The sequence below is a fragment of the Hyla sarda genome, chromosome 6 (assembly GCF_029499605.1).
Source record: "Hyla sarda isolate aHylSar1 chromosome 6, aHylSar1.hap1, whole genome shotgun sequence".
NCBI classification, from domain to species: Eukaryota; Metazoa; Chordata; class Amphibia; order Anura; family Hylidae; genus Hyla; species Hyla sarda.
Window position 1 is genome coordinate 194,130,009 of NC_079194.1, and position 16,813 is coordinate 194,146,821.

A 16,813-nucleotide genomic window follows, 5' to 3' on the forward strand; every position below is an offset into this window, starting at 1 on the left:
CGGCTCAACCTCGCTGACTGCTGAGAAGGCGTGGGACAGACGGACTAGGCAGAGGCAAGGTCAGACGTAGCAGAAGGTCGGGGCAGGCGGCAAGGTTCGTAGTCAATATGGATAGCAGGAGATCAGGTAACACAGGCTTGGACAACACTAAACGCTTTCACTGGCACAAGGCAACAAGATCCGGCAAGGGAGTGCAGGGGAAGTGAGTAGATATAGCCAGGGAACGGGTGGAAGCTAATTAAGCTAATTGGGCCAGGCACCATTCATCGGTGCACTGGCCCTTTAAGTCTCAGAGAGCTGGCGCTCGCGCGCCCTAGAGAGCGGAGCCGCGCGCGCCAGCACATGACAGCCGGGGACCGGGACGGGTAAGTGACTTGGGATGCGATTCGCGAGCGGGCGCGTCCCGCTATGCGAATCGCATCCCCGCCAGCAATGTCAGTGCAGCGCTCCCGGTCAGCGGGTCTGACCGGGGCGCTGCAGGGAGAGAGACGCCGTGAGCGCTCCGGGGAGGAGCAGGGACCCGGAGCGCTCGGCGTAACAAGCAGGAACTCCTGCCTCTTTACAGGAGCCCCTGTTCCTGAATTGTATTAGACAAATCTGAATTGTATCAGACACATGATTTAAGTAAATCCCTAAAAAACTAATTTCAGGAGGTTTGTGCATCTCTGTTATTTGTTGTACTGTATACTGTTTGTACCAGAAGGGACCTTATGTGATAATGTATTATAATGGGCACAATGAAACATTCCTCCTAAATGGCCACAACATGTCCCTGGATTCTTTGTAAGATTGAATAGTTAAAACTATCTAGTCTGATATTGTGTACTGTATACAATATCTTTTACACCAATTACGTAGCTCTGTGCTACTCATTTTGTGTTGGCATGATATGTTAGCCAGGGGAGCCTAACAGGGCATGTGCCCTAGCTACAGGGTGTTAGATAGATTAGAAACAACTTATTTTGCCTTGGCCAGTAAATTTTAATGCAGCAAATGCAGTTAATGCAGCAAAATGAACCTTTGCTCAAGGTGAATGAAACTGCCCAGCATGTAGTTTATGTGGCTATCTATGCTGCATGCATGTAATATGCATTTTAATAAAAAACTGCTTTTCCCCCTTTGGTAATTTCTACAGCAATCCCTCCATTCTGTTCATACTTGTACAACTCTCGTCCTCATTTCATGACAGCCAGACATTATGAAAAACTATACATATGCTGCTTTTAGTTTCCACTGAGAATAATAATTCTGTTTTATTTCTACTCCAGGAATTCTTTCTGAAACTTAAAAACATTACGCCGAGCTCTTAGCATCGATCGTTTTGTATTTTACAACTTCATTCAATATTATCCTTCCATTCTATTGTTCCAAAGAAAAAAATATATATATATGTGTGAGTTACCAATAGTTAATTATCCACTTTCCAATTCCTTTGTGTTCTATCTCTCGATCAACATCTAATATAGAAATCTTCAATCAGACGATATAGGTTTTTGAAATAAAAATCTATTAAGCTTGGAAAAATGTGTTTGTAAGAATTAAAGAGGCATGTTCCATCCTAAGCATTAAAGCCATATCCGCAGGATTTGCAATAAATAATTGTAGGTCCTATATCTGGGACCCTTACCTGGAGATTGAAGAGGATATGAATTCGATGACTCTTATTTGCTAATTTGTGATTGTTGCTGTCTCCATAGTGTTTGAATGAAAAGTGACATTGTCTATTATGGAGATGTTCTTACAAAAGGTTAGGGTTCCATAAGGGTCTATTCATACGGTAGAATTTCCGATTGTGGAATTCTGCCTCAAATTAAAGCCCATAGACTTCTATGGGATTCTGCACTCCCATTCCACAAGCGGAAATTCAGAAGTGTGAATGGGAGTGCTGAATTCCATAGAAGTCTATGGGCTTTAATTTAAGGCAAAATTTCACAAGCGGAAATTCTGCCTTAGACCCAAAAGCTAGGTTCACACTGCGGAATCTCCAGATGGAAAAATTAATTCTGTGTGCGGCCAGTCAGCGCTAGGAACGCGCAGACATTGCCGTCCCCAATAGAAAGCAATGTCTTTAGTGAGTAGATTTGCCTGAAGAATGAGCACCACCATTCTTCAGGCAGAAATGTGCAAGCAAATTTTCCGCTCACAAATTCTGCTTCAAAAATGACGAAGTGTGAATTGGTGAATGGACAGCCCATTGACTAGCATATACATTTAAGTAAGCAGAATTTCTGTCAGTAATTTCAAAGCGGATTTGTGGGCATAAATTATGTAGTGTGGAAAATATACTAAGGGATGCTTACACCTAACCTTGTTATTAAAATAGATGAGAAATTAGTTCAGTGGAGCATACACGTGTTCTCAATGAGAAGAGGGTAAAAAAAAAACATTGCCTGACTTCTTCTGGCAGCAATAATCATTTGAAACCCAACATGCCCAATCCTTTTCTCTCCCAACATCTGCCATCAGAGGAGAGTTGGGCGGCCACCAAACACATTAGCTGATTGGCTGATCCCAACACATGTTTAACCCCTTAACAACAATCAGGGCCGCCATCAGGGGGATACAGGCAGTACCCCCGTACAGGGCCCCGATGCCCAGGGTGGCCCAGGCTCTGTGACCGACCCCGCCCGGCCGGGTTAAGGGACCGCCGCCGCTACTGAGGATCCGGGACACTCGTCCCAGATCCCCAGCAGACAGTGCTGCCTTTTCCTGTATGCGCAATACATGCACATACAGGAGACGGCGTCCCGCATCTGCAGCTACACAGAGGAGATGTAACCTCTGCCCCCACACAGCACGCATTACAGGGGCTGATTACATCAATTATGTCACTCATCGGCGCCTGTACTGTGGAGGGGAGAAGATGCAGGCCCCTGCTGCTGTGGAGATCGCTGCGTGGGACCTCAGGTGTGAATCTTTTTTTTTTTTAAACTATGCCTATAACTATAGGGAAAGGGGGGTACACTGGCTATACCTATGGGGTAGGGGGGGTAACTCTGCCTATGCCCATAGGGAAAGGGGGGGTAACTCTGACTATACCTATAGCGAAAGGGGGGCTATAGGGAAAGGGGGGTAACTCTGCCGATACCTATAGGGAAAGGGGGTAACTCTGCCTATACCTATAGGGAAAGGGGGGTAACTCTGTCTATAGGGAAAGGGGGGCTATAGGGAAAGGGGGGCTAACTCTGCCTATACCTATAGGGAAAGGGGGGGGGTAACTCTGGCTATACCTATAGGAAAAGGGGGTAACTCTGCCTATAGGGAAAGGGGGGGGGTAACTCTGTCTATACCTATGGGGAAATGGGGGGGTAACTCTGCCAATACCTATGGGGAAAGGAGGTGGGGTAACTCTGCCTATACCTATGTGGAAAGGGGGTAACTCTGCCTATAGGTAAAGGTGGGGGTAATTCTGTCTATACCTATGGGGAAAGGGGGGTAACTCTGCCTATACCCATGGGGAAGAGAAGGGGTAACTCTGCCCATACTTATGGAGGTGCTACCTAACTTTATACCTGGATGCCTAACTACTTACCTACATACCCAGATATCTAACTATGTACCTGGACTTCATACATGGCTGCCTAGCTAGCCAACTACCTACCTGGCTTGTCACCTACCTACATATTTGGCTTCCTGATCTACCTACCTAGTTACCTATTTACCTGGTTACCTACCTACCTGCCCTTTTACTGTGCAGGACACCAAGGAGGGCATTATAACAGTTTGTGGGCCTATAGATGGAAAGATTTTGTAGAGGAGGGGAGGGCACTGGGCAAATGTAAAGTCTGACATGTTTGTCCTGCAGATGTTAAGAGATCCACATGGCGGTCTTATCTTGACGGATAAGAAAAGGATAGAGGACGCTGCTGATCAGAAAAGACGTAATTGTGAGTCCCAAAATGTAACTGTAATCACTTATATGGTATACACATCCTGTGTACAGATGATATCTACCGCCATATGGTCCTTTATATAATCACTTATATTGCATGCAGATCCTGTATAGTATACTGGTCTGTGTATAGTGGTTTCATTCAGTACAGTATGGCGGTATTATCCAGTTGTTGTGTGGTGATATATATTTACTCCTTGTATACCAGTATTATTGGTCATGGAAATTTACCTACGTTTAAGTGTTTCTTACATATATACATTTTAGTTTATTGTGTGTGTGATTTTGGTGGAATAGGGATTGGCAGAAGATTGACCAGCTGCAGAGCCTAGCAGGAGCCCTTGTATTTTTTTTGGTCCGGGGGACCCGAGTGTTGTCAGTCTGCCCCTGGCTATGACCCATAGGCCATAGCAGTCGATCCTAACCCCAGACTAGAGAAGGAGTGATTGGACCACGGAAACTGGCCAGTACACAGACATACTGCCTGCAGCCTCATCCTATATATGTCTGGAGGCAGTATGTCTGTGGAGGGCCTACAGCAGTATATGGGGGCACAGAGGGATGAGAGGGGTCATTAAATATCATGGGGGCACCAAGAGGGAGTTATTAAATATATATATGGGGGCACCAAGAGGGGTCAATAAATATATTGAGGGGCACAGAGAGGTGTACATATATATACAGGAGTACAGAGAGGCACAAAGTGGGCACTATTAATGTGTGCAGCCATACACATGATGAGTCTGTAAAGAAGTGGGCATTGTGCTGAAAAAAGGCGCCTAAAATGTTTGTCTGGCAGGTTCTTTGGAGACGAGTTTTCATAATGGCCTCTGATAAAAGAAGACGTGGCTTGTGAGTCAGTAAATGTAACTGTAATCCCTTATAATGGCTGCCCTTGCTAGCATCAACATCTGTATGATCAGTATGTGGCAATATTGTTAAATTTTTAGGGAGGTTTCACATTAACTAGATTAGGGTGTATTAGAATATAGCAGGGTGCAGTGCAGTAAAATACTGTGTAGCACAATGTCTTACTGCACTGCACTCTACTTTAATCTAATTAGAAATATATAATTAGAAAATAAAATATGATTAAGGACAGGCCCTGGGGGCGGATTCGGTGGGCGGGCCACTTGTTGAAAAAAGGGGGGGGGGGGGGGTAGGCCTTGAGCTGTGTAAGGGGCCCCGAAATTTCTGATGGCAGCCCTGACGACAATGTACGTAAATGTACGTCATGGTGCCGTGGTGCTTTACGCACCATGCCGTACATTTAAGCGCTTCCATGACCGCGAGCATCGGACCGGTGCACGGGTCATGCGCGGCAGGTCCCGGCAGCTATCGGCAGCCAGGGACCTGCCGGTAATGGCGGACATCCGCCATCGCGCGGATGTCCGTCATTAACCCCTCAGATGCCTTGATCAATACAGATCACGGCATCTCTGGCAGTGCGGTACTTTGAATGGATGATCAGATCGCCCGCAGCACTACCTCGGGGATCCGATCATCCAGCATGGCAGCTGGAGGTCCCCTCACCTGTCTCCAGCTGTCTCCCGGGGTCTTCTGCTCTGGTCTGAGATCGAGCAGACAGAGCAGAAGATCACTGATAATACTGATCAGTGCTATGTCCCATAAATATCACTGAACAGTATTAGCAATCAAATGATTGCTATAAATAGTCCCCTATGGGGACTATTAAAGTGTAAAAAAAAATAAAGTAAAAAAATGTAAAATAAAAACGTTAAAAAATGTCCTCCCCCAATAAAAAATCCCCTCCCCAATAAAAAGTAAAACATCCGTCTTTCCCATTTTGCCCCCAAAAAAGCGTAAAAAAATGAATACACATATTTGGTATTGCGACGTGCGTAAAAGTCTGAACTATTAAAATATATTGTTAATTATCCCGTATGGTGAGCGGCATAAACGTAAAATTATTTAAAAAAAATTATTAAAAGTAAAACCTAATCAAAAGTGGTACTGATACAAACTACAGATCATGGCACAAAAAATTAGCCCTCATACCGCCCCATATACGGAAAAATGAGAAAGTTATAGGTGGTCAAAAAAGGGCAATTTCAAACATACTAATTTTGTTCAAATGGTTTGAGATTTTTTTTTTAAGTGGTACAATTATAGGAAAGCATATAACATGGGTATTATTTTAATCATATTGACCCACATAATAAAGCAAACATTTCATTTTTACCGGAAAGTGTACAGCGTGAAAACAACACCTTCCAAAATTTGCTAAATTGCGGTTTTCTTTTACATTTTCCCACATAAATAATATTTGTTTGGTTGCGTCGTACATTTTATGGTAAAATAAGTGATGTAATTACAAAGTACAATTGGTGACGCAAAAAACAAGCCCTCATATGGGTATGTGGATGGAAATATAAAAGAGTTATGATTTTTGAAGGCGAGGAGGAAAAAACAAAAATGCAAAAATAAAATTGGTCTGATCCTTAAGGGGTTAACATGGTATAGCCATTGTGAGATTGTGTGACCCCATAGCTAGGGAAGGAGCTTCAATTATGAAAATAGATATGAGCTATCTGAAATGCAAATGTGGCAGAGTGATAAAAAAAAAGTTGGGATTCACCAGACAAGCTTTGAGTTTGTGTGCACCCAGGGTGACCACACTGCCTGCTGTTCTGGTCATGTGTAAAAGCTGTGCAATAAGCAATTCCTTTGTGTGGAATACATCATGGAATAATCATGTCTGTATCTGAATCTAAGTAAAACCCGAACTGTGTTTTGGGAATATGCTTGTGGGCTGTCTCCTTCATTCCTGCTGCAGCAGGGGGGTAACAGCTAGGTCACTTGTCCTGTTGAGATCATCTATAGATTGCCTGCATTCTCTTTTAAATCCTCTGCATTCCATATGAGAAGATGTGAGACTGGAAAGTTTAGGATAAACTAAGCAGGTTTAGTGTTTATAGGTGTAATCTGGTGTCTTAAATAACCTTACAAATCGAGACATTTGTAACATACAAACCTGTCCTGGTTCTAGCATCATCTCTGTTCCTCACTTGGCGTGGCCAGCAATATCTTTTGCAGTCCTGATGACGACCATGCAACATTATTGTGTGACGTGGCTGGCTCAGCCTATCAGAAGGTTGGAGTGCCAGGCTAGTCAATTTTGGCACCAACACTCACACCTCTCAGTGCCGGGATATTTAACTGAGCATCTCACCAGCTGATTTGCCTGTGATTGTGGTTCAAATCCTTCACCAGCATTCCTGACCCTTGTGTTATTCCCTGTGTTTCTTATCTGATTGGACCTGCTGTTACCTGACCTTTGCTTGTTACCTGACCACTCATGTACCAGCTACCTGGATGCTGATAGTAGCTGTTACTCTCCAGCAATGAAGCGAGCACAACTGCTGTGCTAGCTTCGCAGCCGTGCTATGAATGTATGGCGCTGTGCATGTCGTGCATTCACAGCTTGTGTCCTTACAAAGTTAAAGGGGTACTCCAGTGGATAACTATTTTTTTTTTTTAATCAACTGGTGCCAGAAAGTTAAACATATTTGTAAATTACTTCTATTTAAATCTAAATCCTTCCAGTACTTATCAGCTGCTGTAGGCTTCACAGAAAGTTGAGCAATTTGTTTTCCACCGGAGTACCCCTTTAAAGGAGAACTGTGGTGCAATATAACTTATCCTTTGAAGTTATAAATCTCCTGTACGGGGCCGCAACAGTATGCTGGAAAGGGGCGTGTCTGTACCCGCTTTCTGCTGGGGACAACATGACACTTCCTGTAGACTGCCACGACCCTGTACAGGAGATTGCGGGGGCCCCAGGGGTCGGACCTCCCGCAATTGATAAGTTATATTGCACTACAGTTCTCCTTTAAGGTAGTGCTTTCATATTCATATAAATATCTATCACATGCAAGTTTCATTCTAATTTGACAATTTCTACTGTGCACAATAATGTAATTATTTATCTCCACTAAAATAAACTAAATTAATATGAGGGATTACAAATAAATGCCTGTTTTTCATTAAATTATTTCCTGATATAACAATACAATCCAGTTCCTGAGTGAAATTAGACTGCAACACCAGAAGTAGCCTGTAGACATTAAGTGGTGCTATTTCCTCAAAGATCAACTAATTAATATTATATTCCACCATATTGTTCCATATACTCAAGACTAATTACAGTTTGTTGTATACTCTACAATTCACTCCACTTTACATTATAGCTGCACAATTTCAAGAGGGTTAAAAAGTCTTAAGAACAGTTAAATGAGCTTCCAATTGCACAATAGATCATTTAATTACGACATGTTTGATTGCTGCTATTTACATACATACGTTAAAGACAGATACTTATGTTAGGTGAATGTATAAAAATACTCTCAGTTTGGGCTGAATTAGCATTACATCTATAAGGCTAGTGATTACAGGAAGAAGCGAGCTAAGTTTATGGTGGAATTTGATTGACAGAGCTGATTAGTATGTTGTTTACCAACTTCTTCATTTCCTTCTGTTTCTGCTCCCCTTTCTATGAATAAAAATATCACTGAGTAAATAAAGAGAGATGTGCATTTGAGAAGAGCAAGAAACAGAGCTGTCATTTACAGTCCTTCAGAAAAAGGTAATGCAGTCCCTACCAGCAATGAAGACTCCAATGTCTTGACCTTAATGTCCTTTTACAAGCCAGGACTCATCAAAGGTTTTACGTCAGTAGACAATAAAACGGCCAAATAGCAGACATCTGGCACGGAAATAGATAGTATAAAAATTACACTCTGTATATCTGTAATTGTTTAATGGGGAAGATGATGTTAGTGAGTTCAAATAATATAACATGTTTCTTTTTGTTTCTTTTATCTTACAGTGGATACTTAACTAGTGATGAGCGGTAGGGGCCATATTCAAATTTGTGATATTTTGTGAATATATGGGTGCATATTCGTCCTATGTTCACAAAATTCGCTATGTTCATTCTCTTTTTTTCATGTGAAAATTCGTAATGAAATTTGCATAGTGTGCATGCGCAATTATATTTTCACTAAAAGACCGGAGGGATCAGTGTCCATTCAGGAAGTGCCGATATTTATATAAATATTCACATAAATTTGTATAAATTTGCATAAAAAACAACAGGAATATTCATCATTACGAATATCACTATATTCTAAATTCGCATTTCGAATATTTGCCCTCAACAATAGTATTAATAAAATTATATTTTTTTCATGTAAAATTTGTTTTTTAAGCGAAAAATAATGACTATACTTATTTGTATAGGTATGTAGTTCCGGGTGCTGGCAAACACGTTTCATATCTTCTTCAGGAGACAACAGTGTTTTTGAAATCTGTCTACAATGTGGGGAGAGAAGGAGGTAGAAGCATATAGGCCAACATTTACCAAAGAATGTCTACGGTAGAGCTATTTTCCTATGTTTATTTGAGTGGTGGGTTCAACTAGCGTGCATCTTATTTATCAAGAAGGTGCAGCAGGTTGATGAATGTTGCGCAGCTCTGCTGTGGTGGGAAAAGCTCTACCACATACATAAAGTCCTGAGACAAAAAAAGAGAAACTCCAGCTCACCGGTAATTATGCAGTTTTCACATGGAAGGTACGTTCAGGCAGGGAGCACAAGAGCACAGAGCCAAGCCATATTCTTGGTTAACATAGTCCAGATCCAACAAGAGGTAGGGGGAGGGGTGGGGAAGGACACGGGGAAGCTCCAGCTCCACTTGGAAGTGAAAAAATTCCTTTATTGGTAGTCCATATTAAGAAAAAAGATAAAAAAGTGAAAAATCAAACGTGCATGGTGAGTTAAAATCTCACGTCCACCGACGCGTTTCGGGCTGTCAAAAGCCCTTAATCTTGGTGTATGATCTACATGCCTCGAGCTGCTTATATACACTGACAACCTTATCACAGGTCACATGATCAGAGGCCACGTGACCAGACACATCTGATGCTTAATTAATCTAAACTTACTACGAACCACATGTCCCGGTCAAAACATAATCTTCTATATTGACCATAAAGATAGATGTACAACATGAATTTCAATAGATATATGCCAAATCATTTCTGTAATTCATCCCTGCTGGAAATCTAGTTTCCAGCATAAGAATCCAATATGCCTCACGTTTAAGCAATAGGCGGGTCCAGTCTCCACCTCGTTGAGGAGGGGAAACCCTTTCAATGCCGCATACTTCAATAACGTCTGAGTTACCCTGATGGGCCTTGGCTATATGCCTGGACAGACCAGACATTGACCGTGAGTGAAAAAACGCAATGTGTGAATTGTGCATATGTTCATATATGCGTTTCTTCAGTTTTCTAGTTGTGCAACCTACATATTGTTTCTTACACTCTTTACATGTAGCCACATAAATTACATGTGTAGTGTCACAATTGAGAAATGATTTTATGGGATATTTTTTGCCATTCGTGATGGAAACAAAAGTGCTGGATTTGTAGGCATATCGGCAGAGATTGCATCTATTTTTTGCACACTTAAAAAAAACCTTTAAATGTAACCACGTATTTTCTTGAGATTTGTGTGTAAAATCACTCGGGGACAACTGGTTGCGCAGAGTGCGACCTCTTTTTGCCACTATGTTTACACCTTCTTGGAGAACATTGTACAATGTGTCATCTTCATAAAGAACAGGTAAGTTTTTCAACATAATAGATTTTATCTGTGAAAATTGCATACTGTATTGTGTTGAGAATGTAACTTTGCCATCATTTGATGTACCTTTTTTATGTCTGTTACATAATAGCTCATCCCTGTCTTTATGTTGAGCTATACGTTTGGCTCTAGTTAAAGTAGATTTTGAGTATCCCCTTTTTAATAATCTGTCATCTATGTCTTTACTTGTTTGTTCAAAGATTTCTTTGGTGGATGATGCCCTTTTTGCACGAATGTATTCTCCAACAGGTAGATTGCGGGTTACATGACGGGGATGACAACTATCTGCAAACAAAATACTGTTGCCAGATGTAGGCTTTCTGTAAAGGCTCATACAGATTCCTTCTTTAGGGTTTCCTTTCAAGTTAACATCCCAAAAATTGATGCCCATACCACCCCATTCCGTGGTGAATTTTAAATTCAGATTATTATGATTCAGATTCAAGACATATGTTTTTGAAACACATTAATCATCATAATCTGAATTTAAAATTCACCACGGAATGGGGTGGTATGGGCATCAATTTTTTGGATGTTAACTTGAAAGGAAACCCTAAAGAAGGAATCTGTACGAGCCTTTACAGAAAGCCTACATCTGGCAACAGTATTTTGTTTGCAGATAGTTGTCATCCCCGTCATGTAACCCGCAATCTACCTGTTGGAGAATACATTCGTGCAAAAAGGGCATCATCCACCAAAGAAATCTTTGAACAAACAAGTAAAGACATAGATGACAGATTATTAAAAAGGGGATACTCAAAATCTACTTTAACTAGAGCCAAACATATAGCTCAACATAAAGACAGGGATGAGCTATTATGTAACAGACATAAAAAAGGTACATCAAATGATGGCAAAGTTACATTCTCAACACAATACAGTATGCAATTTTCACAGATAAAATCTATTATGTTGAAAAACTTACCTGTTCTTTATGAAGATGACACATTGTACAATGTTCTCCAAAAAGGTGTAAACATAGTGGCAAAAAGAGGTCGCACTCTGCTCAACCAGTTGTCCCCGAGTAATTTTACACTCAAATCTCAAGAAAATACGTGGTTACATTTAAAGGGTTTTTTTAAGTGTGCAAAAAATAGATGCAATCTCTGCCGATATGCCTACAAATCCAGCACTTTTGTTTCCATCACGAATGGCAAAAATTATACCATAAAATCATTTCTCAATTGTGACACTACACATGTAATTTATGTGGCTACATGTAAAGAGTGTAAGAAACAATATGTAGGTTGCACAACTAGAAAACTGAAGAAACGCATATATGAACATATGCACAATGCACACATTGCGTTTTTTCACTCACGGTCAATGTCTGGTCTGTCCAGGCATATAGCCGAGGCCCATCAGGGTAACTCAGACGTTATTGAAGTATGCGGCATTGAAAGGGTTTCCCCTCCTCAACGAGGTGGAGACTGGACCCGCCTATTGCTTAAACGTGAGGCATATTGGATTCTTATGCTGGAAACTAGATTTCCAGCAGGGATGAATTACAGAAATGATTTGGCATATATCTATTGAAATTCATGTTGTATATCTATCTTTATGGTCAATATAGAAGATTATGTTTTGACCGGGACATGTGGTTCGTAGTAAGTTTAGATTAATTAAGCATCAGATGTGTCTGGTCATGTGGCCTCTGATCATGTGACCTGTGATAAGGTTGTCAGTGTATATAAGCAGCTCGAAGCATGTAGATCATACACCAAGATTAAGGGCTTTTGACAGCCCGAAACGCGTCGGTGAAAGTGAGATTTTAACTCACCATGCACGTTTGATTTTTGCACTTTTTTATCTTTTTTCTTAATATGGACTACTAATAAAGGAATTTTTTCACTTCCAAGTGGAGCTGGAGCTTCCCCACCCCTCCCCCTACCTCTTGTTGGATCTGGTCTACCACATACACTTTTTCTAGACGCTTGTGAGGGACAGAAGTAGACACTTTCCCGGGTCCTCAATTTGGCAGGTTAGGTGTTTTTATTTAGTTTCACAGAGCTGCCGGGACATTTTTACTTGCATTTTAGATGCTACAATCAAATTTTATTGTGGTGTCTAAGGGGTCAAAGCCGGGAATCACCATGATCAGAGATGTCTGGCATAAGAGATGGGTCCTGGTGGCAGATTGTCACCAGGACCGCCCAGCCATGACCCGCGATCAGCTCCTGAGCGCGTGTCATAGAAGGCAAGTGGGATGTTGTCGTCCACAAGAGGTTAAAGGTTGAATTGCGGAAGATAGAAGTGATTCTCGTGCCTACTGGTAGGTGGTGTAGCTTTGCGCCTAAAAAAGTACCTTTGCCCACAAAATTGGGACTTTTGTCAAAAGTCGCAAATGATAAATATGTGACCACTGCATGGTCAAAAAGAAAAAGTTCTATGGGTAGGCAAAAAGAGTGAAACTGTCTATTTTAAAAGATGCATAAAAGTTGCTAAATATGCTTTGCGCCTGAACTGCGCCAAAATATAGACAAAAAAATGCTCTAAAAGCAATGATAAATTAAATGTTTGAAACGTCTCTATAACATGACATGTTGAAAGCCTTTTTAAATTATAGTAACACTTTAATGTTATGGCTAATTTGTACAGTTACTGGGTTGCTGTCATAAAGCAACCCATTTAACATTAAATATTAAGTAGAAAAATAAAAAATTACAGAGGATAGAATACCAAGACTAGGGTTACATAAACATACAGATTAGATAGAACATATTTTTTGCCTAAATTATTTAAAACTATTTATTGATAAAAGAGCAAGTGAATCAATCCGTAAACAAAATATGGTAAACTAGTCAAATCTTTGAAACAAGAAATGACAAGTCTCGGCTAAAACATATTTTTCTATTCTCTTTCCTCTTTTAGAGCCTTAGCAGTGAGATATATATTACTGGGAGCCATTTTTATCCTGCTAAATCTGTTGGTAACACTGGAACAACAAAAATAAAAATCAATGTCATCCCTAGGAGCAGTTTTCTAGTATTGATCCATGACACAAGGGTTATTTGTCACACCGCAGTCTGCAAAACCACACAAAAAAACATACTCAGAGAGGAAGTTCCCCAATGAAAAATATCTTGTGGTCACAAATCTGAGATATTTTAGAAAAATGTCATGACACAGCTGTGATGCCCGAATAGTTATGGTGTATAATAAGACAAAAAGCACAGAAATAAGAATTTTTTATTGTGATAAAAATGTTTTTTTTAAGTCAAGTTTAATGGAGTATTTTAATAATAAATAATATTTACATGGTAAAATATTACTTTCTGTAATTTATGCAATAACAAACAAAATATAAAACCCGGTAAAAACATTTTCTTTTGTTAAATCAAGTTTGTTCCTTAATGTCGCTCAGCACAATGTCTGGATACAGAGGAAACACAACAGGAGTTAGAATGTGGAATATTAGATATAAGCTTTATTGGTTTAACCTTTAAAGGGGTAGTTGCCCATGTATTGAACTTGACACTGAATACTAAAAAATCAAGTACAGTATATGACAAATTATGTAGTCATTGTATTCATGTATGACTGTTTTTTGTGTGTATTTTGTGTAGTAAATTTAAAGAACCCAGTGACCTGCATAAAGCTGTGACATAGGCAGCAATTGTGGCCACATTTGAACAATGCCAAAGCCAAGTAGATGTGAATTTGATTAAAATAAACTGGGAGACAACATTTGCCATATAGAATTACACCTTGCTGTAAACAGGGGCATATGCCTCATCTGTTTGGATAATTTCAATATACAGTATATTTGGATGATCCTAAATATAACTTAAAAGTTCACACTGTAAGGGTAGAAAAAAAAACACTGGCTTACCGGAGGATCGTGACTTACAGTTAGAAGATAATAGCTGTTCAAGTGTACGGCTATTCGCAATACCAGTTGGTATTATTTCCTCTATAAGTTATTGATAATATTTTTGGGGTGGCAAGATTTAGCATGTAAGGTACAGTTGCTAAACATCTCCTTTCTATATTAAAATACAAATTCAAAAATGAAAGGCTACAGTGCTGGTGGAAAACAATGAACCTCAAGATACAAGGGTTTTGGTTAAGGTAACGAGAGAATGCAGATACAATTACCTCATCTGACCCCCAGGTGATTAGGAACTCATCTATGCACTCACTAAATCAAATAAAACTATCCTTACATGGGCTCAAATCAGAAAATTAAAACTGTATTTCCCACCAGCATGTTTGTCAATGAGAGCAAGAATTTTGCCCCATTGATGCTCAAACATAAAAACTTATGTGATATTAGATATCACACTGACAATATCAAGAACTCCCTTAGACCATGAGAGTATTGAGAATTAGTGGATAGAAACAAAGTACAAGCAATGTCAGCTAAATGATTTGTTATAACTGAGTAAAGTAAGACTACATCTGGAAAGACCCACAAATAATGCTCATCCCATGTTAATATTACCTGTCATCTGTGATATTAGGATCTGTTTCATAGTATATACCCAGTGGCAACAATGGGTCTTAACAAAGGAAAGGAAAGTGTACTTATGGGTTTTGGGGAGAGAGTGAAATATTGCTATGACAAAGGGTTGATACCTGTACCTGCTCAGCCTGTCTTAGTGTCAGACACCCCAAATTGACCACTATCTGTGTTATCTCTGTGATAAATAGTGTTGCTCTCGAATATTCGCAATGCAAAGTTTATTGGCGAATATCGCATATTCGCGAATTCGCGAATATTCACGAATATAGCACTATATATTCGCAATTACGAATATTCCTTTTTTTTATTATTATTATTTTTTTCACAGTACACATAACAGTGATCATCCCTCTCTGCTTCCAGCTTGTGTGGTGTAAAGAAGGCTCTAATACTACTGTAGACTGGCGTGCATATGCTAATTTTTGCATATTCGAATTTTTGCATATGCAAATTATTGTATATGCTAATGTTTCCATATGCAAATTTTTGCTGATGCGAATTTACGCATATGCGAAAATATGCTGCGAATATTACGAATATGCGAATTTAGCGAGTATATGACGAATATTCGTCCATATATTCGCCAAATATTGCGAATTCGAATATGGCCTATGCCACTCAACACTAGTGATTAATTAAGACAGAGGTCAGATTATCCTGATGCAGGCTGGGCCTGTGCTGGGAACACATGTTGTAATGTAATTGACTTAACCCCTTAAGGACGCAGGACGTAAATGTACGTCCTGGTGAGGTGGTACTTAACGCACCAGGACGTACATTTACGTCCTAAGCATAACCGCGGGCATCGGAGCGATGCCCGTGTCATGCGCGGCTGATCCCGGCTGCTGATCGCAGCCAGGGACCCGCCGGCAATGGCCGACGCCCGCGATCTCGCGGGCGTCCGCCATTAACCCCTCAGGTGCCGGGATCAATACAGATCTCGGCATCTGCGGCAGTTCGCGATTAAAATGAACGATCGGATCGCCCGCAGCGCTGCTGCGGGGATCCGATCATTCATAACGCCGCACGGAGGTCCCCTCTCCTTCCTCCGTGCGGCTCCCGGCGTCTCCTGCTCTGGTTTGTGATCGAGCAGACCAGAGCAGGAGATGACCGATAATACTGATCTGTTCTATGTCCTATACATAGAACAGATCAGTATTAGCAATCATGGTATTGCTATGAATAGTCCCCTATGGGGACTATTCAAGTGTAAAAAAAAATAAAAAAAAATGTAAAAGTAAAAGTAAAAAAAAAGTGAAAAATCCCCTCCCCCAATAAAAAAGTAAAACGTCCGTTTTTTCCTATTTTACCCCCAAAAAGCGTAAAAAACATTTTTTATAGACATATTTGGTATCGCCGCGTGCGTAAATGTCCGAACTATTAAAATAAAATGTTAATGATCCCGTACGGTGAACGGCGTGAACGAAAAAAAATTAAAAAGTCCAAAATTCCTACTTTTTTAATACATTTTATTAAAAAAAAATTATAAAAAAATTTATTAAAAGTTTTTTATATGCAAATGTGGTATCAAAAAAAAGTACAGATCCAGGCGCAAAAAATGAGCCCCCATACCGCCGCTTATACGGAAAAATAAAAAAGTTAGAGGTCATCAAAATAAAGGGATTATAAACGTACTAATTTGGTTAAAAAGTTTGTGATTTTTTTTAAGCACAACAGTAATATAAAAGTATATAATAATGGGTATCATTTTAATCGTATTGACCCTCAGAATAAAGAACACATGTCATTTTTACCAGAAATTGTACGGCGTGAAAACAAAACCTTCCA